Raw genomic sequence first — 25,226 nt, forward strand, 5'->3', positions numbered from 1 at the left:
CGATCGCTTGACCTCTGGATCCGCCCGCCTCGGACTCCCAAAGTGCTGGGATTACAGGCGTGAGCCACCGCGCCCGGCCCCTCCAGTTCTTGAACCCATATTACCTCTCTTTCATTTCCCCCTTGATGTGTTTATTTTCCATGTGTTTTGTTCCTCAATGCAATTTGAAGGACATGATCCCCAGACCAGTGGTTCTCAAACTTCAGTGAGCATGAGCATCACTTGGAGGGTGCAGAAGCATAGAGCGTTGGGCCCTGCCATCAGAGATTCTGATTCAGTAGGTCTGAGATGAAGTCTGGAAATGGCATTTCTAATAAGCTCTCCTCAGATGATGTACATGCTGCTGATATGGAGACCATACTCTGAGAACAACAGACGGAGAATCTATATTCATCGAAAGAGCATCAGGCATAGAAGTAGCAAATGACTTCAAGCTATAGTCCTGGTGGGAAGAGAGCTTCTAGTATCGTTTCTCCTTGGTTGGGTTAATATTTGTTGAAAGCTGTATTCAATTATGATTTCAGGCAATACTTACTTTAATACTGAGTGCTAATTTTCATTTTCTTACATTTAACTTTTTATTCATTCAACATGCCTTTTAGTGAATGATAAGATTAGAGATAGGAGTATGCTGTTTAGTAAAAGAAAATAGCACGGGAAAGGCAGAATATGGGAAACAATGAGGGGTTTTCAGGATGCGTAAGTTCCCAATTTGTTGAATAATACACACCACACACACACACACACACGTTCACATACACATCCTGCTGGTTCTATTTCTCTGGGGAACACTAGTAATAGAAGAAAATTGTGTATATGTGTGTATGATAGCACATGTATGAAGAGCTAGCATATGTGTGGACATACATACATATGCATTAACTCTTACATATATGCTAATTATTCACATATGTGTTAGGTAACGTATATGTATATACGTATATTTACATATATTAATATGTATAATGTGTATAAAGCACAATGGTTTGAATTAGCATTTTAATAACAGCAGACGTTTGAATAAAGAGTTACAGGAAAAGAATTCAAGCTTAAGTGACATGGAGGAAATGGCATGATGAGCAAAAATAGCAAAATCAAAAGGAGTATTTATTTGGGAATAGGAGACAAGGTAGTACAATGAATTCAGGTTTATTTTGGAACATGTTACATTTGATTTACTAAATGGATCCCCAGAAAGGAAATTTAGGTAGTCGGAAGTGAAAGATTAGTAATGCATAATAAAATAATTGGGGAGGAAAGCAACATCTAAATTCCAAAATAACTGGAATAAAACTGTCAAGATTTTTAATGCATAAATATGTATATTTCTATTAACACAATATTAAAGAAAGACTGAAATTTTAATGGAATGGATAGAGCAAATTCTGCATTTTAACAGTAATTTAGTAATTTCTGCCAGTGCTTCTATTAAAGCATAGGCAATATGTGTTATGAATTTATAATATATTACTTATATTTTTCATTTTTCTAATGCTTAAGATGAATTGCTACTTCATAAAAGTGAGCTCATATGTCAGGTGTCAAGTATTATTAAGTAGAATAGTATTAATGCTGAACTACCAAAGAAGCAAAAAATTATGGTCATACATACCTATATACAGTTTATTACAGTGATCATCCATTATATGTCAGACTCTGTGGTATTTCCTCTAGTTCTTCCTCAGGATATACCTGCTGGGTAAGTATTTCTTCCCTAATCTATAGATGAAGCGCTAACTAATTCCCTTGAGCACAAACAGCTAGTAAGGATCCAGTTTGATCTGAACCCAAACTCTATGTGGTTTTGACAACACTTAGGTGTGTGGAATAGTTAACAGAAAAGATTGTTTTTCACTCCGATGGTTATCAAAATTAAGCATTTCTATTGGTGAGAAATGCCTCAAGAGCATTCTGTGGCTAAGGGTTTTGTATTCTTTTTGGGTTCTGCTCAGTCACAGAGGAAGTTGTAATAAAAGTTCTCTCATGGAAAGACACTTAATTTTACTTCAGCTACTGTCTCCTCCCACTCGCCATAAAAAGTTTATGTACCACAGACCATAAAGAATACAACCGAAGACAGAGTCTCACAGAACAGGGTTGATGTAATCTGTGCTCTGCAAACACTCTTCCTATATGCCATTTGCGGAAAAGCACAATAACTTTTCAGACATCTGTTTTTGAGGTTACAAAATCCGAAAACATCTACAGACTTCAAATAACTTTGTAAAATTTAACGGAATCTACCATATTGGAAACTAATACCAGTCAAAACATATTATCTTAAAGCAACCTTTTCTTCTTCCATATATTATTTGGACAATTATTCCATTATCCATTTGTCTAACACTGAGTATATTTACTGTACCTGGGGATGCTCCTTAGAGCTAAAATAACATTACAAATTGAACAAGATTGCATTCTTGTTCTTTCACATGTTCAAGCTTTGACAAAAACCAGGACAAAAGCCTTTGAAGATAGTCCAGAATCTTGTAACAGAAAGGGATGTGTCAGAAATTCAGCTTCCCGAGGTGGTGGAGCTCCAGAAGCTCCTGGAGCTCTGTGCTAAGTTACAAAATTGGCTAGGAGGTAGGGCAGGCAAGCGACTGCTTACAAAAAGCACTATAAAAGGTAACTGGAAGCTGACCCCCAACCAAGAACCTAATCTGTTTCTGCTCACTGATTTCTCATAGGTCTATTTTTTCCTCTAGATGAAATATCATAAATTTCACCTACTTTCTTGGGAAAACCATCCCATACCTCATAATTACAAAAAGAAAAAACTTACAAAAACAAAGCACAAATATATGCTTTAAAAATACTTACTAAGTAAGTAAATCAAGTAGAATATAAAACCACTTTGTAAATGCCCTTTATGGTGGATGACACAAAAGCAGAAATAGCAAACCTACTTAGAAGGCAAGCCCAGTGAAATTAGGAGTGTATATTCCTTCAGTGTCAACCTTTAAGAATACAGACATTTCTGTTTGCACCAGGATCGAAATTAGGTTTATTATACATTTTCTATGTATTAAATACTTTGAAAGCTTTTGAATTGGTAAATGCCAGAGACAGGCTTGCTCTTAAGGTCTGCAGGGCCTGAGACCTGCATGTTGCCTGTGAGACTATTTTAAAGCTATTAATCAAGCTGGCGTTGTGGCCCTGCTTGGTTCTCACTAGGCCTCTTGAAGCCTGTTTCTGTACTAACCCTTGAAGTTGATGCTCAAGAGGTATTGCTCTCCCCTGGGCTGCACCACTCCCTGAAAACTTGATTAGCAACCTGGATCTGCTGGCACAGGCCAAGGCAAAGGCCAGTCCAGTGCCCAGAATGCCCAGCTCTCACTGCAGTTGCCAGAACTCAGAATGCGACTGACCCACTCAGGCTCCCTAGAGAGCCACAGAGGCAGAGTCTCCTCCCACTCTCCTCACCTTTCCAACTCAAGATTTCTAGGCCATTCTAATCACATCCAAAGTTAAACCACCCCCTGCACAGGGAGAGGTGGAATTCAGTTATGAAAAATCTAGTCTGACTAAACCTCACTTTGGGTGATGTGGGGCAGTCAGCCTAAAACAAAAGCAGATCCTTTCCCTTGTCCTCCAGGGCAGAGGGTGTGATTTTCTCCCCTTCTCTGCTCACCCTTCTCTCTACTCCCCCTGTGCACGTGTGCGTACACACACAGGCATACAGATTTCTCTCAGCTCTACATCCTCTATCCAGAGGTCGAGATTTGGTTTCAAACATTCTTCCCAAATAATTCTGTTTACACAACCAGTTGTCAGACTTTCAAAAATTTTCCTTAAAAAATCAAAAAGAAAAAAGTCATTGTATTTTCGTGTTTGGGATATGCATTGCTCCTCTGAAGGCTGGACAGATTCTAGGAGATTCCCTTTGCTTATATTTTAATATTATCTTCATTAATTTTCTCTAGTGAAAGCAAGTCTGGCAATTCTATCACATCTGCAAGAGAAACATATAATTGACTAACTGTCATTTCAAATGCAGTTGTATTGTTTCTCATTATGCAGTATTTGTTCTAAAGCCTTTCAAATCTTTTTTTTTAAGTTTTAGAGTATCTTTTTTATGTTTTATTTTATTGGGATAAGAAGACAACATAAGATCTACCATCTTAGCAAATTTTTAAGTGTACAATACAGTCTTGTTGACTATAGGTGCAATGCTGTAGAGCAGATCTGAGAGAAAGGCAGAGCATCTTATTACCTCTTTATGGTTAGATTGAGCTTTGGAAAGAACAGAATGTGCCACTCAGAGTTCCCCTTTCCAGTAGAGCTTCACCCCTCTCCATTTCATGCAGTTCTCTTGGGACAGTCAGTCGTGGAGCTTTACCTGGGCACTGGCACCTGGGATGGGAATGTGACCAAGGATTGGACAACCTGAGTATTTCATGCCCTGGTAGCATGATTGGTTCATGACAAACTAAGTTAATCTGACAGAGATACTGAGAAAAGTTATGTTCTCTTCCTCAAGAATCAAATGTATGTAGAATTAGGGCTGTCAGCTGCCATCTTATTGACTTGTGGAAAAAACCTTTCTGAAATTGAAGCCAAAGAGAAGCAGGGAGAGATGAGAGATAAAGTTCTAACGACAATGTTTAGATTTCTGAATCCAGCTATGTCCATTTGCAAAGGTCGATAAATTCTTTGATTTGGCTTAAATTAGTTTGAATTGGATTTGTGTCACTTGCAACAAAAAGTGACTGGAAAATGGCATTTCATTCTGAAAGCAACAGTTCCATCTAATGCCCGGCAAATCCACACAGATGTCTCATAAGTACAACATCTTAAAAAATAAACTTATTTTCCTCTCCCATATTCCATGTCACCAAAAAACAAACAAAAAACAAAAAACACTCCCAATGACATTTTGCTTACGTAAGTACTGCCACACATTCACTTGAAAATGCTTGAACCCATCCTCTCCTCTGTTCTTCCACTCTTGCTGCTTAATATATAATCTCAATATTTTTTTGGCTAACCTATTGCAATCATCTTTTCCTAATTGCTCTCCCCTGCCTCCAGTTTTTCCCACTTCCAACTGTATTTCAGTTGTTGCCAGAGTGAAATTTCTAAAGTGTACATTTAAACGGGTGACACCCACATAAACAATTTCAATAGCCCGTTACTGCCTAAAAGATAAAGTTCTAATTACATAGTATATCCATAGCTCCTTTATAGCTTGGCTTCAGACTCCACACTTCTAACCCAGTCTCCTGCCACTACTACCATGCAAATAATCTGTGTTCCATCCATAACAAATTATCTCTGTTCCTTGGACACACTAGTTGTTTGCATATAATGTTTCTGCTTTACCTGGAACGACCTTGTCAACATTTGGCCCTATCAGAAAATTATGTGCCTTCTGAGACTCAGCTGAGCTTTGCTTCCTTCCAGTAGATTTGTTTAAGGTTCTTTATTATCTAAAAATCCTCAGTCCTTCTACTTTAGAAGCTTAGCATTCTATTTGTACCCTTTTTCTTAAATTCACTTGGAAAATCAGTGAGGTATGTCACAAGGGAACAGGAAGTAGTAATGTGTCCAAGAACTTTGCTGTAAAGAGGCAATGTTTATTATCTATTGTTCTGGAAGCCAAGGCAAATGCAAAAATTTAAATCTTTTGATCCTGTACTATTTCATTGGCTCAATATATCCATGGATTACATACTCGTTCTATAATAGAAGCCCTAAATATGCACTGGCATTTGCTGAAATCCTAGAGGACACTCCATGTTGTTTAAGGCCTGCCCCCTTCTGCATAACTTCTTTCCTAGGGCCCAACTGGTAACTTTGTTACAAAAAAAAATTAGGGATTTTCCTGTGTTTTCACAAGCATCTTGTTTTGGGCATTTCCTCAAGGTCTCTGGCAGGGATACATTTTGCTGGCTGTCTCCACTTCAAGATACTTTGTAGAGTTTATCTATTGTAGCCAACCCACTGGAACTCTCTCCTTGTACATTTCCCCACCTCTTATTACTGACCAGAGCCTCCTTTTAAGTCTGGTTAACAAGAAATATGGATGTTAGCTTAGCCATGAGCACACTTTTAAAGGGCCAACAGTGATCACAAAATCCAGCCAGATTTATTTATTTTTTTCAGTTACTTAGCACTTCTTCCTAAGTCTTGTGTTTTAGCCTCTAAATGGAAGGAAACAAAAGTTCCTGTTTATTTCTCTAAAGTGCCTGCCTGCAACACTGATTTGTTCATTTTGAACCAGAGAATAGCTGAAGCAAGCAAAAGTGAGACTTATTCATTTAAAATGGTTATTTCGGTCCATCTCAGCAGCCTGGCTCCTTGAGGCTTTCCAAGGCAACAATACCCGGGTAAGGGTGGTTTATCATTCACTCCTTGATTGTATGATGCTAAATGCTGGATTTTTAGTCATAGGTGTGCTAAGAAACCCTCAATGCCCAGGCAAGACATGCTGAATATATTCTGTGCATTCTGGTAAATACATCAAGGTAATAATTACTTCCACATTTCCCCTTTTAAACACACATTTTTTACTCAGGGCCACAGTTTGCCCTTACATACACCCAATGCATTTCAGATTTCTCTGTAATTTAAAGAAAAAGCATTGCTGAGGTGAGCCAAATTTATATATGAGCTCTTTGTGTAAGCTATTTCAGAGCTACAAAGGCTATGTCCCCACGCTTATATACAGTTTGTTTTCTCATAATGGCTTTCTGCCATCAATTGGAATACCTTTCTTACAGTACCCCAGATCCCAATATGAAAAGCATTTACTTTTTTTTATTATTTTTTTTTAAAGAAAGAGTTCTTATGTATGTTTCTAAAACAGGAGGGCTGGTTTGCATTTTTGAGATCCTCGATCTGAACATAATACAAAAGGTGATATGTTGGGGGGGAAAATAGTGACTTGTAATGCCAGTGGAAAGAATGGGCTTATTTTCTTGCTTTGGAAGCAAGGGGGTGGGGGAGCATATATAATTTTTATTTTACTGTATGGAAACTGAAGACAAAAAGTATTATTACATGTCTCTATAAAACAAAGCAAATGTAATAAAACATATACATTTGTAAAATTATTTAAAAAAGAATTCACTTCTGTTATATGCATTTATTCCTTATGTATACTATATACATATATTTTTTGTTTTATAATACTTTGAAATCTTCACTATGATTATTAATTGGGTTATCATTTATACAACTCTGTTCAGTATTGATAACATCTTTTCAAAACGACAGTTGTTCATCTCCGAGTGTTTTTGTTTTATTAACATTTGAGACTGACTTTAATAATTTTTTCATCACAGGTTTTCAACATAGAACTATGTTTCTTAGTTTCAACTGCTCCTTCTAATTATATTTGATTTGAGAACGTTTGAGACTTGATTTTTGGAAGTGGGTTTCTTTGTGCATTGTTTTTACATTTTTCTAAAACAGCCAACAGTTTATAGATGTATTGGGAAGCCACCAGGTTTTACTGTGTTTCTTACTTTTATCCATACTTTCTATTAAAATACCAATTTAAAATAGCTCAAAATTCTGTCTGTGGTTTTGGAGACATTAAACTTAAGTGCATCTTGTGAATCAAATACATGTCTCTGCAGAGACAATCAAAAAGAAAAAGCAATTGAAAACTCAAGTACAATGTTGTTATGTTTTATTATAAAGAGTATTTAAAAAGCCAGATATTGTGGTGCCAGATACATTACTTTAATGGTTAACTTCTTGGCATCTCGTCAAAAGGTAGAACTTGTATCTGGAAAAACTTGACGAGAAAAAAATGTCATAGCTATAATTTTACTGCCTCAGACTACACAAAATTGTCTGTTCAAGTTTTACCTGCGTAACTCTGTGAGCAGTCCTGTATTCAGCGCCATCCATGGAGGTTTGTGGAGGAAGTTATCCAGGAACACAAAGAACAGTCATTTTGATGTTTCCTTAGATTGTTCGCATAAGTTCAAAATTAAAAATGCCTTTTGACTACCTTAACATAAATTAAATTCAAACCTAGACTTAATTGACCTATTCTCCAAATGAGAAGTCTGAAATTCCGTGAATTCTCAGGAAAATATCTGTATTATCTTTATTTGCAGCTTTTGGCTGAGTAAATCAAAAGACTCAGGAATTATATTTTATAGTATACATTCCTTTAATCACATTTATTCCTCTCTATTTTAATTAAGATATTCATATCTGACTTCCCAGTAGGCAGAGGGACAATCAGAAGAACAGGGACAGTACCTTTGTATCTTTAGTATCAAAAGCAATGCAACTTGTAAATGTGAAAAATTCAAATGACTTATCTGTAAAACAGGCCAATGCCACATAGCAGTAGGGATGTGTCATAAGTGAAAACATTTATGCCTGACATTCAATGAATGCCCCTTCTCTTTCTTTCCCTGAGTAGTTAGTGGTCTATTCTCTGTAAATTACTCAAAAGTATTTGTCTTCCTGTGTAATTTGCCTTAGTTAATCCTTCATACAGCAATGTAAAAAAGGTTTTACCCAAGGAATGAGGAGAAAGAGGAGAGTAAGCTACTAAGTGTTGAGCATTTACTTTCTGTCTTTGAGATAGGCCACAGTGCCTCACTTGGGTTGATGCTTCCAGTTGTTTCTAGTCCCATAGCTTTTCTCTGGAAGAGAGTGTAGTCAAGTGGCTAAATGCTTTGGCCCTGGAACCATGTTGAAAGTGTTCAGATGCCAGGGTTTTAAAGTCTTGTGCACTTGGGAAAATGATGAGCCCTCTATGAGCTTTAATTTTCCCTGGAAAACTTGAATAAATGTTAACCTACATCATCAGGTAGTGGAGAGGATCAAATAAGATTGATGCAAGCAAAATGTTTATTTTAGACTCTGGCACATGGTAAGATTTGTTACATTATTCCCCAGGTGTTAAAGATGAGGCTGAAGGTAAGGAGCAGAGGGAAAATGCATTGATTAATGGCATACTAACACCATTTGCTAACTTTCTCATAATGGGAAAATGCTGATAACATTTAATATGGGTCCATCCTTATCTTATCACTTCTCCTTGCAAGCCAACTGTGTCACTTGCCAGCTCTACTAAACTCAGAGCAAAGTGGGCATTCTGAGCTGCCAGAGAGGGTGGCAAGCTACAGAATGGTAAATGTCTGTTAGTACAATGGCTTCTTATGCTGTTAAAACTGCAGCCTAAGGATTGGGCAGATGAGCATGTGGCTTACAGTGTCCCAAGTGAGACCGTATCTGTTACACCAGTTGCTCTTCATCACAGTTAAGGATGGAGAAGGGCCAAGTTTGGTGGCTCATACCTGTAATCCCAGCACTTTGGGAGGCCGAGGTGGGAGGATCACCTGAGGTCAGGAGTTCAAGAGCAACCATGACCAACATGGAGAACCCCGTCTCTACTAAAAATACAAAAAAAAAAAAAAATTAGCTGGGCATGGTGGCACATTCCTGTAATCCAGCTACTTGGGAGGCTGAGGCAGGAGAATCGCTTGAACCTGGGAGGCGGAGGTTGCAGTGAGCTGAGATTGCACCACTGCACTCCAGCCTGGGTGACACAGCGAGACTCAGTCTCAAAAAAAAAAAAAAAAAATTAAGGATGGAGAAAATTGAAATGTGGAAAATGTGAGCAGTTTACATGAATTCACAAAATGTTTAAGAAGAAGAGGTGAGTCTTGTCCATGTTTTCTATAAAAGGGAAATACAATAGCTGTTAATTCCTTGCTCATTATTTTAGAGACATTGCCAAAGAAAGATAAGTAGCTGCATATATATTTAGTGAGTTGTTTTCTTCAAAAAAGAATGTATAATTCAAAAGACCGATGCCAGAATAATATAAAAGTGACTGTTAATGTAAAAAAAAATCCACAATATTTTCTTGAGCGATTGGCATAACATATCACTTCCATGCGAGTGAAGTGAAGATTGAGAGGGAACTTATCAGTGTCATATCCCTGGTTCAAAATGACAAGTCTATGTACAGGTTTATTCTGGCCTGTGTCTCTTGTTTTTGTGTCAATCTTTGTTCTCCACCTACATTTTAAGTTCTTTAAATATAGGGGCCATGACTTACCCTTCTGCTAAGAACAGTTATTACCAAATAAAGTATACATGAACAAATAATGTTTAGTAAGCCATAACTATGTCTCCTGAAGAATTAGAAGCTTGGGAAATCGGTCCAAATGGAAGCATGAATTCATGAATACTTAGTTGAAGTCAGGATACGAGAATCTTACTGGTTCATAGGAAGCTAGAGGCAGAGTACAAAGGCTGATGACTTCAAAATCAAAGTCTTGAGGAGATGGTCAGGTAATCCACCCTAGGATGTTATCAACCCAAAGGGACTAGATCGTTGAGAGAGAGAGAGAGAGAGAGAGAGAGAGAGAAGTCCAAAGCACTGAGCGGCAAACAAATTAGTAAGAAAAAAACAATCAATCCCATCAAAAAGTGGGCTAAGGACATGAATAGAAAATTCTCAAAAGAAGATACACAAATGGCCAACAAACATGGAAAAATGCTCAACATCACTAATGATCATGGAAATGCAAATCAAAACTACAGTGCAATACCACCTTACTCCTGCAAGGATAGCCATAATCAAAGAATCAAAAAACAGTAGATGTTGGCATGGATGTGGCAATCAGGGAACACTCTACACTGCTGGTGGGAATGTAAACTAGTACAGCCACTATGGAAAACAGTGTGGAGATTCCTTAAAGAACTAAAAGTAGAACTACAATTTGATACAGCAATCTCACTACTGGGTATCTACCCAGAGGAAAAGAGGTCATTATTCGAAAAAGGTACTTGCACATGCACGTTTATAGCAGCACAATTCACAATTGCAAAATAGTGGAACCCAAATGTCCATCAATGAGTGGATAAAGAAACCCCAGTGTGTGTATATATGTGATGAAATACTACTCAGCCATAAAAAGGAACAAATTAACAGCATTTGCAATGACCTAGATGAGATTATAGACTATTATTCTAAGTGAAGTAACTCAGGAATGGAAAACCAAACATCGTATGTTCTCAATGATATGTGAGAGCTAAGCTATGAGGACGCAAAGGCATAAGAATTATACAGTGGACTTTGGGGACTTGAGGGGAAGAGTGGGAGGGGAGCCAGGGACAAAAGACAATAAATGTGGTCCAGTATATACTGCTTGGTTGATGGGTGCACCAGGTTCTCACAAATCTCCACTAAAGAAGGTACTCATGTAACCAAATACTACCTGTACCCCAATAACTTATGGAAAAATAAAATTTTAAAAATAAATAATAAAGCAGTGAGTGGGAAAATAATCTGAATTAAGTAGATGAACTAAAGAGAGTTAACTTTAATAATCTGAATTAAGTAGATGAACTAAAGAGAGTAGCAATCTTTTTTTCCAGGGAAAGGACAAGACACGGAGTGGTGGTGGTGGTTTTAACCTGGGACAAGCAGAGGAAAGCAGTCATTAAAGAGGTCAAGTCTCTGTGAGTCACTATGGTTATTTATTGTGAAGACACAGTCTCTTAACTTCTCAGTCTCCACCAAGCAGTCACGATAAGTGATAAATGAGTCAATCAGATAATATATTATAAATATTTATTTTTATTAATATGGAAAAAAGATCATAAAGAATATAATTAAAGAAGGATACAGTATGATCTATCAGAGACAGATTTGTGTGTATGCATATATGTGCAATGTATACTTGAAAGAGGAATTGAGAGTTTACACACTGAATTATTGCAGAATTTACTGATGGGTGCTGGTAATATGGTTGTTTACTCTTTCCTTTTTGGTGTGTAACTTTTCTAAAATTTTTGTTTTGTAAATGTGTTTTACTTTTGTAATGAGAAAATGTACATTTATACTTGAAGAATAACTCTACAAAGTAAATAGCTACTCTGTCATATTATAACCACCATAAGAATAGGTTATAATGGAGCAAAAATATGCATGAGAATCATATAGTCCTTCATTGGACAGTACACCAAGGAATACTACACTTTTCTGATTTCTTACACAGATATATCACTGATTGTCCAAAGTCCCTTAGAATATTTTATCTCTTGTCTCCCCATCACATTTCTTAGCTTTGGCTGTTTCTTTGCCTTTTTCCCAGCCAGTGTTTCTAAAACTAACGCAGAATGAGAACATAATGACATTGGTTCTATAAAGAAATTGTTCTCCAGCCTGGTCAACATGGTGAAACCCCGTGTCTACCAAAAATACAAAAAATTAGCTGGGCATGGTGGTGGGTGCCTGTAATCCCAGCTACTCGGGAGGCAGAGGCAGGAGAATTACTTGAACCCAGGAGGTAGAGGTTGCAGTGAGCCGAGATTGTGCCATTGCACTCCGGCCTGGGCGACAAAGCAAGACTCCGTCTCGAGAAAAAAAAAAACAAATGTTCTTCACCTGCAGAGATGCTACTGAGGCATTGTCAGCAACACATGCACTTAAAGTTATGTGTTTGCAAATGTAGATGGTAGTGTTGAGTCACCCATACTCTGTCTCTTGATCCCCTTTTGATCAGCAGCAAACATTTGCAAGGCAGCTGGCTGGAATCATGGTTGCAAGCTGCATGAGCTAACACTAGCTTTGGTCATACGTAGGAAACTAAAGGGATAAATATCATACCCTTGGCATTATTAACACTGTATTCTCCACAATTGCTAAACTGCACGCCACTATGTATATTTGAACCGAGAGCAAATTTACTGTGACATCTTAGACTAATTTTAGATTCACTGTTGTTGAGAAACACAAATTAGAATTTTTATGAGTATCGTGTGCCTAGTGGGTGGGTGGACTAGAACAGCGGTTTAGAAGAAAGAGACCTGACTTCTGGACGTAAATAAATCATCCTTTAGATAACTAATTTTCACTGGCCTTAATCTTGCTATCTGCAAAACAAGGGATTTGAGTAGTTCAATGTTTCCAAACTTGTTCAATGTTAATAAGTTCACAAAGTACTGCCTGATATGACAGTTCCCTGTTGCTGTACATTGCTATTTAGCAGGAATGGAGCCTATGAACTACAATTTTAGCAAATACTCCAAGTAACTGATATGATAAGAAAAATTGGATAACACTGGATGAAGTGTTGTTTGACCTCCCCACCCTAACCGTAAAAAGTCAGTAGTATAGGAGGTGGTCATCATTACATTATTGTTAACACATTCCTATATGAATGGCTACGGTGAGAGATTTGCCTATTGCAACAACAACAAACAAATCTAAGAGATCATTTCCTTTAAGGACACATTGTTTTGCTTTCACGGTATAACTAAATGGCCAAATATAGATTCACTCACACATACTGTGCATTGAAACCAACGGAGCGAACATGAGTCCTTAGAATAAAGGCCTGTGACATCAAGTATTCATCTGTTAACCAGAGGGAAATCACTTGTACTTTTGTAGCTTGTAGTCTTATCTGTAGTTACAGAATTTCCTTGCAACATTTACTATTGTAAGATGTAGAACATGGTGAAATGTTGTAGAAGTCACGGAAATGTAGGCTTGAGATGATGCCAGCTTTGAAGATTATAAGTGTGGGCCCTGTTAAAGAAATGAATCATATAAAGTAGAATATAGCACACAGACACACACACACACACACACATAGACACACACCTTTGCTCATACTCAAACATTCACACACAGAAACATACTTACGCTCCCCAAAATAAGAACACATGCACCCGTTTTCCGAACACTTGCTGTGCCAAACTTTCAACTCTGGACTGAGTTTTTCGTTGATTAAACACATGAAACTGAAACTATCCAAATAAACTCTTTTGGCAGTTATTGAAAGTCTTTTGAAGTAAACCAGAATGCTTCTACAGTCAATGTTTCCATACTGAATCAGTCCCTGTCACAGCGATATTATGTTTATTTTTATGCTGGAATGTAGATTTCTTTCTTTGCACCAGCTCTGCAAAGATAAAAATAAGAGGTAATGAAGCAGAATGCTATGGGTTTGAGGACCTCTTCCCTGGAGAATGTGTAGGCTCTAATTCTTTTTACAATCTCTTTATAATAAGATTGGCCTGCTACTTCATAGCAGTAATTGCAGCCTTCTTCTATTCGTCAGAAAGAGAAACTATTTTCTCGCCTCTGTGAATCAGTAATCCTTCTTAATACTTAGTGATTCCCTCAGTCCTCTTATGTTTCCAAAGCCATGTTGTCTGTGGGAGCTTGTCATCTGTGACAGGAATTGACTGGGAGGGACCCATGTGGGAAATTCTAAAGGTACTTTTGAAAATTTCCCCAAAAGCTTGCCTGTTTTTTTCAGAGCCCTTTACTGATCAGAAGCAAAAAAAAAAAAAAAAAAAATTGATAAACCAAACTTAAAACTTGAGTACAAGCATGACAAAATTAAACATATCCAAAAGTGAACTCATAATTTTCTACACTCCCCATAAAGCCACTTCCTTCCTCTAAAAATCCCTGTTTTGGATAATGGCATCGAGCTAAGTGTTAAAGCCATAAACCAGAGTCACCCTTCTCTGCTAGACAAATCCAGTTATTCGTCACACGCTGGCAATTCTAAATTCAAAATATCTCTTATTTCTCATCTGTCTGTTCACTCCCCACTCGTGAGGCCTCAAAGTAGGATTTCATTGATTCTAGCCTGTTCATCTCCCTGCCATTAGTCTTTGCTTACCTAAAGTCATGATTCCGCTGCCAACTAAAGTAAGAATCTGATTTTGTCTTTAATAAATTCTTGAATAAGATGAAAAACAAATTCTTTTTTCTTATGATTGTCAGCTCCTTTATAATCCAGCCTCAGTCTGACATCTCAGACTCGTATGTTATTATTTCCTTTAGCCTTTATCGACTTTCTTTTAGCCACACTGACTTTCTTACCATTCCCTAATCATGTCTCCTTGTTATTTGTGTATCTTTGCATGGAGTATCTCCCAAGAGATGGAATTCCATTACCTCTCATACCACAACACTCCTGCTGTAGTCTAAAAAACTCCATTCAACCTTTAATCTTCTCATGTCACCTTCCCTATGAGGCATCCTCAATTTCCTCACAGAGCACTGCATTCCTAATCTATTAATAAAGTGCAAATCATATTATGGATGGTGCAGTGGGTTGAATGGTGGCCTCCCTAAAAGGTACATCACATCATAATCCCTGAACCTCTGAATGTGACCTTATTAGGGAAAAGACTCTTTGCAGATATAATTAAGAATCTGAGGATGAGATCATCCTGGATTATATGTGTGGGCTTTAAATCCAATACAAGTGAACCAATAAGAGACACACAGAGCAGAGCCACACAGGGAAAACAGGAGACCATGTAAAGACGGAGGCAGAGATTGGATTGACCAAAACCCAAGAAACTCTGGAGCCACATGGAAGAGGCAAGAAGGGATTGCCCCATTAGAGCCTTTGGGAAGAGTAAGCCTTGTAGACACCTTGACTTCAGACTGCTGGCCTCCAAACTGTGAAAGGTTAACCTTCCATTACTTAAATCCACCGAGTTTGTGGGAAGTTGTTATGGCAACCCTAGGAAACTAATGTAGGCAGCTATTTACACATTCACTCCTAACTATATCTTAAAATTCTGCAGGGCTGATGTCACACATTGTTTTTAAATTAATAGACTTTATTTCTTGAGCAGTTTTGGCTTTACAGAAAAATTGAGCTCCAAGTACAGAGCATTCTCATATACCCCTTCCCATTTCCCTTATTATTAACAGCTTGCATTAGTGATGTACAGTGGTTACAGTTAATGAGCCAACAGTGATACGTTATTCTTGACTGAAGTCCATAGTTTACATTAAGGTTCACTCTTTGTATTGTATATTCTGTGGGTCTAGGCAAATGTTAATGACATGGAACCACCATTACAGTATCATACAGAATAGTTTCACTGCCCTAAAAATCCTGTGTTCCACCTATTTATTCTTCCTTTCTCCCAAACCTTGGAAACTGCTGATGTTTTTTACTGTCTCCACCTGCCTTTTCCAGAAAGCCATATAGTTGGAATCATACAGTATGTAGCATGTTCAGATTGACTTGTTACCATATCAGCGTTTACGTTTTCTTCATGTCCTTTGTTCGTTTGATAGCTCATTTTTTAAAAATCACTGAATAATCTTCCATTGTATAAGAGGCCATAGATTTGTATTTCACCTTTGTAGCCTTACCACATCGCTCAGAGTATTACATACATGTTCATTAAATTAATAGATACACAAGTAGATACATATACATGGATGAATGACTGAATAAACAGTGAATGAGTTTTAATGACTTATTGAATATAAAGTGAAAGCATGCAATCCTATAAAACGACTAAAGTGACTATATTATTTTCTTGCTGTCACTGAAAGCACGCAATGGATGTCACTCAGGATTTCTAGGTTCATTCTGGGTTCTGGCTTGCATTGAACTGGTTTGTGTTAGATCCCAAGGCCAAAGGAATAAACTGAACTGAAAAAGTCGGTATACCTAAATGACTCCTGGCCACTTCAGAAATCGCCTTAAACTGCTAGGAAGTGTATAATTCATCTTCACAGATTCACAGTACTTTGAGTTTCATTACTGTTGAGTTTTGTTATTAATTTTAAAAACAGTTAAAAGGTAAAAAACATGTAATACTTATGAAGCTTCTTCAGGGCACAATTTCAGGCTGAGTAATATAATTTCTCTGTCCTATAGCTGAATGGCTGAGATCAGAGGATTTGCTTCAGTTACCCTTTTATCTCACCCTCTTTTTTGTTGAAAAGATTAACTTTCAGTAGCACTTAATATTTATGAATGAAATTATACAAAATAGAGAATTCAAAATAATTTTGAGAGGTCTTATGGGAAAAGGAAAAAGATTGGCCCTGAGATGATAATTGTTGAAGCTGAGTAACAAAGAAGGTTTATTATATTCTCTACATTTGTATATGTTTGAATTTTCCATAATTAAGAAAACTCATTTTATAAAATACTGATGAAAAGAATGTCAACATAATTTGTTGTTATTGTTATTGTCATTGTTGTTGAGACAGAGTCTCGCTCAATCACTCAGGCTGGAGTGCAGTGGTCCAATCTCAGCTCATCGCAACTTCCGCCTCCCAGGTTCAACCGATTCTAGTGCCTCAGCCCCCCAAATAGCTGGAATTACAGGTGCCACACTACCATGCCCAGCTAATTTTTGTATTTTTAGTAGAGACGAGGTTTCACCATGTTGGCCAGGCTGGTCTTGAACTCCTGGCCGCAAGTGATCCACCCATCTCGGCCTCCCAAAGTGCTGGGATTGCAGGTGTGAGCCACCGCACCCAGCCAACATATTTTTTAAATAACTACGTTATAAATGTAAACTGAAAGTCGTTTTAATCTCATGTCAAATCAGAATTTTTGATACCCCTAAAAGACCTAATACCCTAAAAATCTGTGTGAATTAAGCAGCTTCAGACCTTTACATTGCCTGTTGCTTCTCTCTCTCTCGCTCTGCCTCCATACATATATATTATTATGTAATTATATTATATTATACATATCTCTCTTCACATATATATATCTCCATATATATTACTACAAACAATTAATATATTACTATTAAAAAGTTAGTATAAAATATATACTATAAGAAAGTTGCAAGACGAAATATTTGAATAGTCTCATAAAGCTGTCAGCATATAATACGATTTCGGCTGCATTTTTTCGTGGTGACTTCAGAGAAGATACATGAAACATTATCTGATATGCAACCTCACAGTAAATAATTTCGTTTATTCTCAAATTATTGGTATACCGTAAATAGGAAGGATTCCCCTTCCCCCACTTTTGGCAATCCTTAAATAAACTGCAAATTCATGTCACCATCTGGCTGGCAATGGACACAGGCAGATTAATCATTTCCTTTTTGAATAATGAAAAAAGTTCCCTTCAAAATGCCCCCAAAATATTGGATAGGAAAGAAAAACATGAAAGTTTTATTTACAATTTCAAATGGTTTGCAACACATGAAACCCTGCAACAGAAACTTGCTTTGCTCAAGCTGGTGTTACACAGTTTGATTTCTTATTGATAAACATATATATTATGCCTACAAGAAATGTCATTTATTAAAAGAATGATACAAAAAATTGAACTTTTGGTTTTCAGAAAGCACAGATTGCTCAAACACAGCACCTTAGTTCCCCAAGAGGCTCCACTCAGTGCCTCCCAACACCTCTCACTTCAGTCTCCTGCTTTTTCATTCTTCTCTTCCTCACTGTTTATAATAAAAATTTGTAACACATTTATCATCATTGGTAAAGTAAATCATTGAAACCTGAATTGCCGCCACCTTGCTGTCGAACATGGAAAAGAGCTGAAATCCCTTTGAAATAACCTGTATCACTTGGTTGATATTTTGTTCCTGCCCGTAGCAATGTTACTTTGGTTTTGTTGTTTTGAAGCTTTTTGATTTTTTTTGCTACACATTTTGATGTTTGACTAATAGAAAAATATTTCCTTATTTTCTTAGTCATTACTATGCCAAGCGATTCATTTCTTCTCTGCCTTTTTTTTGTAGCCTCAGGCATTCTTAGTGGTGCCACTAAATTTATCTTGCAGATGTTAAAAAAGAATCCCCACTAGAATCCTAGTATGTAGACTTTTATAGTGTTATGAAACATGCCTATTTTTAAATATTTAATTAATATTTTAATGTGGTATAAATAACAGCTTCTCTGAAGCCATTGCCATTCCCAGGAGTCAGGGGAGGCTATACAGAAGACTGTCCTGTTACAATAATTTTCTAATGATTTGGATTATAGTCATTGCTTCCTTTTTCTGGTGTTATAATTTGACCCCTGACCCATACCAACTTCCTAGTCATCTATTCAGTTTTTATTTATTTATTCAATAAATATCTCTTGACCACTACTTTTTTGCCATGCACTGAGTTAAACATTATTAACTATTAGTTTAATACATTGTTAATACATTCAAGTAGCTCACACATCCTGAGGGCTGTCTTTGTTCAAAGAGTGTTTATAGACAAGAAAAATGGGAGTAACAATGTCCTTCTGTGACATAAGCATAATTGGAAAAAAAAGTAAAAGTATAAAAAAGAGAGCTTTGGAAAGAAAAGAAGGTTCTCAAACATTTTAGATTGGGAGCAAATATTTGGATTTGAACACCAGGCTTTCTAGCTTTTGACAAACTTCAAAATCCTTTTACATGAAAATCCCTCAACAAAGTAGGTAGAGAAGGACTTTACCTCAACATTAAAAAGGTCATGTATTAAATATATATATGTGTATATGGATATATATATATACATATACACACATACATACATATATCCCACAGCTGATATCATACTCAATGGTGAAAAACTGAAAGATTTTCCTATGAGAAATAAGGCATGATTGCCCCATTCTCCACCACTTCTATTCAACAGAGTACTGGAAGTCCTCGATATAACAATCAGGCAAAAAAGAAATAAAAGTCATCCAAATTGAAAAGGAAAAAGCAAAATTATCTGTTTGCAGATGACATGACCTTATACATTGAAAATGTCAAAGACCCCACCAAAAAAAAAAACCTGTTAGAATTAAGAAATGCAGCAAAGTTGTTGATTCAAAATCAACATACAAGTATCAGTTGCATTTCCGCACACTATCAAAGAACTGTTCAAAAAAGAGATTAAGAAAGCAATCCTGGTCAGGCACGGTGGCTCACACCTGTAATCCCAGCACTTTGGGAGGCCAAGGTGGGTGGATCATGAGGTCAGGAGATCGAGACCATCCTGGCTAACATGGTGAAACCCTGTCTCTACTAAAAAAATACAAAAAATTAGCTGGGCGTGGTGGCGGGCACCTGTAGTCCCAGCTACTTGGGAGGCTGAGGCAGGAGAATAGCATGAACATGGGAGGCGGAGCTTGCAGTGAGCCAAGATTGCACCACTGCACTCCAGCCTGGGTGACAAAGCGAGACTCCATCTCAAAAAAAAAACAACAACAAAATAAGAAAGCAATCGTATTTACAATACCCTCAAAAAGAATGCAAATTTACGAACAAACTTAACGAAGGAAGTGAAAGTCCTTGTACACTTGAAACTAGAAAATATTGATGAAAAAAATTAAAACACAAATAAATGGAAAGACGGCTCGGCACGGTGGCTCACATCTGTAATCCCAGCACTTTGGGAGGCTGAGGCGGGTAGATCACCTGAGGTCAGGAGTTTGAGACCAGTCTGGCCAACATGGTCAAACTCTGTCTCTATTTAAAAAAAAAAAATTAGCTGGACTTGGTGGTGGGCACATATAATCCCAGCTACTTGGGAGGCTGAGTCAGGAGAATCACTTGAACTTGGGAGGCGGATGTTGCATTGAGCTGAGATCACGCCATTGCACTCCAGCCTGGGCAACAGAGCGAGACTCTGTCTCAAAATAAATAAATAAATAAATAAAATAAAAATAAATGGAAAGACATCCCATGTTCATGAATTGGAAGAATAAATATTGTTAAAAGTGTTCATACCATCCAAAGCAATCTACACATTTAATGCAATCTCCATCAAAATCCCATTGACATTTTTTACAGAAAAAGAAAAAACAATCCTAAAATCCAAATGAAACTACAAAAGACTCCAAATAGCCAAAGCAATCTTGAGAAAGAACAAAGCTGGGGGCATCACATGTCCTGATCTCAACATATGTTACAAAGCAACTGTAATCAAAATAGTGTGGTACTAGTATAAGGAAAAACATATAGACCAATGGAACAGAATAAAGAGTTTGAAAATAAACACACAATATGGCCAACTGATCTTCAACAAGGGTGTCAAGAATACACAATAAGAAAAGGGTAGTTTCTTCAACAAATGTTGTTGGGAGTGGTGATGGAGCACGATAGCAGAATAGAAATCTCCACTCATCATCCTTTCTGCAGGGATACCAATTTAACAACTCTCTATACCAAAAAAGCACCTTCATAAAAACCAAAAACCAGATGAGCACTCTACCAGGTTTTAACTTCATATCCCTGAAAGAGTCACTAAAAAGATAGGAAAAGCAGTCTTGAATTGCCACCACCACCCCTCCTCTATCCCTTAGCAGTGGTGGCATGGTGTGGAAAGGAAATCTGAGTGCTTGAAAGAGGAAGAGTACAGCAATTGTGAGACTTGCATTGAACTCGGAGCTTCCCTGTTAATAGCGGAAAGCAAAATCAGAATGAACTCAGTTGATACCCACCCATGGAGGAAGCATTTAAACCAACCCTAGCCAGAGGGGAATTGCCCATCCCAGCAGTTGGATCTTAAGTACCTGCAAGCCTCACTACCATGGGCTAAAGGGCACCATGGCCCTAAATGAGTTTGAAGGGTAGTCTAGGCCACAGGACTGCAACTCCTAGGCAAGTCCTAGCACTGAACTGGGCTCAGAGACAGGGAACTGAACGGGCGCACCACTTACTAAGACAAAAGTGCTGGCACCACACCTCCCCTAGCCCCAGCCTGCAAAGCTCATGGCTCCAAAAGAGAATCCTTCATTCACTTGAGGAGAGGAGACAGAAGAGTGAAAAGGGCTGTGTCTTGCATCTTGGGTATCATCTCTGCTACAGGAGGATATGACACCAGAGTCGCGAGGTCTCCTTTCTAGGCCCTAGCTCTCAGATGACTTTTTTAGATACACCTGGGGCAAGAAGGAAACCCACTGCCTTAAAGGGAAGGATCCAGTCCTGGCAGGATTCATCACCTGCTACCTGATGAGCCCTTGAGCCCTGAATAACAAGCAGCAATATCCAGGAAGTATGCTGTGGGCCCTTGGGTGAGGCTCTGAGACTTGTTGGCTTCAGATGAGACTCAGCACATTGGCATCTGTGATGGATAGTGGGCAAGACTCATTTTGCTTCAGAAAAGCAGAGACAAAAGTAAAGGGAAATTTATCTTGTACCTTATACACCAGCTTGACCACAGTGGAGTAGAACACTAAGTGGGCCCTTGGGGTCCCCAATTCTAGCCCTTGGCTCTTGGATGACATTTCTGGACCGGCTCTGGGCCATAAAGGATCCCACTGCTTTGAAGGGTGAGTCCAAGACCAGATAGCATTTACCATAAGCCAACTGAAAAGCCCATGAGCCAAAAGGGAACATCAGCAGTAGCCTCCCTGTGGGCCTGTGGAGCCGGTGGCCACAGGGTGAGGTTCCTCTGCCTTTGGAGAGGGGAGGGAAAATGGGAAGGACTGCATTCCATAGTTTGAAGGCCAGCTCAGCCACAGTACAAGAGAACACCAGGTAGACTTCTAAGGTTTTTGACTCTAGACTCCTAGATGACACCTGTGGACCCACCCACGGCCTGGAGGAACTCACTGCTCTGAAGAAAAGGACACAGACTTGGCTGGATTTTCCACCTGATGATTGTAGAACCCCAGGGCCTTAACTGAACATAGGCGGTAGCCAGGGCGTGGTTAGAGCAGACCTTGGAAAAGACCCAGCACTGTGCTGGTTTCAGGTCTGACCCAGCACAGTAATAGTGGTAGTGGCCACATGGGGTGCTTGTGTCATTCCACTCCCATCTCCATGTGACTCAGAACAGAGAGACAGATAATGAGAAGGAGAGAGAGAGAGAGCTATTTATTGGGGAAAAGTAAGGGAAGAGAACAAGAGCCTCTCCATGGTAACCCAGCGAATTCTTCCAGGTCTTGTCTAAGATCCCCAAGGTGGTACCTCTGCAAGTCTGCAAGAACCAGAACCGCAGCATTACTGGGCTTGGGGTACCTCCAGTGCAGATACAGCTAGATCACAACACCCAAGTCCTTTCAATTATCTGGAAAGCCTACCAAAAGGTCAGGTACAAACAAGTTCAGACTGCAAAGACTACAATAAATATCTAGCTCCTTAAGGTCCAGTCAAAGACAAATACCCACAAGCATCAAGATAATCCAGGAAAACATGACTTCACCAAATGAACTAAATAAGGGACCAGGGACTAATCTTGGAGAAAGAGATTTGTGTCCTTTCAGATAGTGAATTCAAAATAACTGTTTAGAGAAACCTCAAAGAAATTCAAGATAACACCGAGAAGCAATTCAAAATTCTCTTAGATAAATTTAATGAAGAGATTGAAATAATTAAAATGAATCAAGCAGAAATTCTAGAGCTGAAAAATGTAACTGATATACGGAAAAATTCATCAGTCTTAGTAGCAGAATGAATCAAGCAGAAGAAAGAATTAGTGAGCTTGAAGACAGGCTATTTGAAAATATACAGAGGAGACAAAAGAAAAAAGAATAAAAAACAATGAAGCACATCTATAGGATCTAAAAAATAGTCTCCAAAGGACAAATCTAAGAGTGAGTGGCTTTGAAGAGGAGCTAGAGAGAAAGATGGAGGTAGAACATTTTTTTCAAAGGGATAATTACAGAGAACTTCCCAAACCTAGAGAAAGATCTCAACATCCATGTATAAGAAGGTTATAAAATACCAAGCAGATTTAATCCAAAGAAGACTACATCAAGGCATCTAATAATCAAACTCCCAAAGGTCAAGGATAAATAAAGGTTCCTAAAACCATCAAGAGAAAAGAAAAAGTAACATACAATAGAGCTCCAATATGTCTGTCAGCAGACTTTTTCAGTGTAAATGTTATAGGTCAGGGGATAGTGGCATGACATATTGAAGTGCTGAAGGCAAAAAAAGAAAACTTTTACCATAGAATAGCATTTCTGGCAAAAATAACTTTCACACATAAAGGAAAAATAAAGACTTTTCCAGACATACAAAAGCTGAGAGATTTCATCAACACCAGACCTGTCCTACAAGAAATGTTATAGGGAGACCTCAATAGTAAAGAACAGGACATTAATGAGCAATAAGAAATCATCTGAAGGTACGAAATTCACTGGTAATAGTAAGTACACAGAAAAACACAGAATATTATAGTATTGTAACTATGGTTTGTAAACTACTTTTATCTTAAATATAAAGGTTAAATGTTGATCCAATTAAAAACAAGCAATAACTACAACAACTTTTTAATACATAGAGAATACAATAAGATATGAATAGAAAAAAGCAAAAAGTTTAAAAGTGGAGGTAAAAAGTTAAGGCGTAGAGTTTTTATTAGTGTGTGTGTTTATGCAAATACGGTTAAGTTGTTGTCAGCTTAAAATAATGGGTTATAAGACAGTATTTGCAAGCCTCATGGTAATCTCAAATCAAAAAAACATACAATGGATTTATAATAAATAAAAAGGAAGAAGCTAAATCGTATTTCCAGAGAAAATCACCTTAACTAAAAGGAAGACAGGAAGGAAAGAAAGAAGGAAAAGACCACCAAACAACAAGAAGACATATAACAAAATCACAGGAGTAAGTCCTTACTTGTCAATAGTAACATTAAATATAAATGGACTAAACTCTCCAATCAAAAGACATAGAGTGAATGAATGGATCAAAAAACAAGACCCAAGGATCTGTTGTCTAAAATATACAAATCAATCAATGTGATGCATCATATCAACAGAATGAAGAACAAAAACCTTCTGATTATTTCAATTCATGATGAAAAAAGCATTTGATAAAATTCACCATCCTTTCAAAACAAAAACCCTAAAAAAACTGGGTATAGAATGAACATAACACAATAAAAGTTATATACAACAGACCCACAGCTAGTATCATACTAAATGGAGAAAAACAGTTTTTTCTCTAAGACTGGAAACATGACAAGGATACCCATTTTCACTGTTATTCAACAAAGCACTGGAAGTCATAGCTAGAGCAATCAGACAAGACAAAGAAATAGGGCATCCAAATTGGAAAGGAAGAAGTAAAAATTATTATTTGAAGATGATATGAACTTATATTTGGAAAAAACCTAAAGATTCCACACACAAAAAAAAATCCTAGTAGAAGTGATAAACAATTTCAGTAAAGTTACAGAACACAAAATCAACATACAAAAATCAGGAGCTTTTTTTTTTTTTTTTTTTTTTTTTTTGAGACAGAGTTTCGCTCTGTTGCCCAGGCTGGAATGCAGTGGCATGATCTCAGCTCACTGCAAGCTCTGCCTCCCGGGTTCACGCCATTCTCCTGCCTTAGCCTCCCGAGTAGCTGGAACTGCAGGCACCCGCCACCACGCCTGGCTAATTTTTTTTTTTTTTTGTATTTTTAGCAGAGATGGGGTTTCGCCTTGTTAGCCAGGATGGTCTCGATCTCCTTACCTCATGATCTGCCCACCTCGGCCTCCCAAAGTTTTGGGATTACAAACATGAGCCACCGTGCCTGGCCAGGAGCATTTTTATATACCTACAGCAACAA

At 37.8% G+C, this 25,226-nt stretch overlaps 1 long non-coding RNA gene across 1 annotated transcript; it reads right to left on the bottom strand.

Moving 5' to 3' along the window:
* Positions 1 to 13,208: 13,208 nt before the first annotated feature.
* LOC129523771 (uncharacterized) lies at positions 13,209 to 13,842 on the bottom strand. The gene is made up of 2 exons (XR_008667381.1): positions 13,640 to 13,842; positions 13,209 to 13,522 (listed from the first exon to the last, which is right to left on the bottom strand). It is a non-coding gene; the product is annotated as an uncharacterized lncRNA (long non-coding RNA).
* Between the last annotated feature and the right edge of the window lie 11,384 nt (positions 13,843 to 25,226).

Source organism: Gorilla gorilla, chromosome 6 (genome assembly GCF_029281585.2).
Source record: "Gorilla gorilla gorilla isolate KB3781 chromosome 6, NHGRI_mGorGor1-v2.1_pri, whole genome shotgun sequence".
Taxonomy (NCBI): domain Eukaryota; kingdom Metazoa; phylum Chordata; class Mammalia; order Primates; family Hominidae; genus Gorilla; species Gorilla gorilla.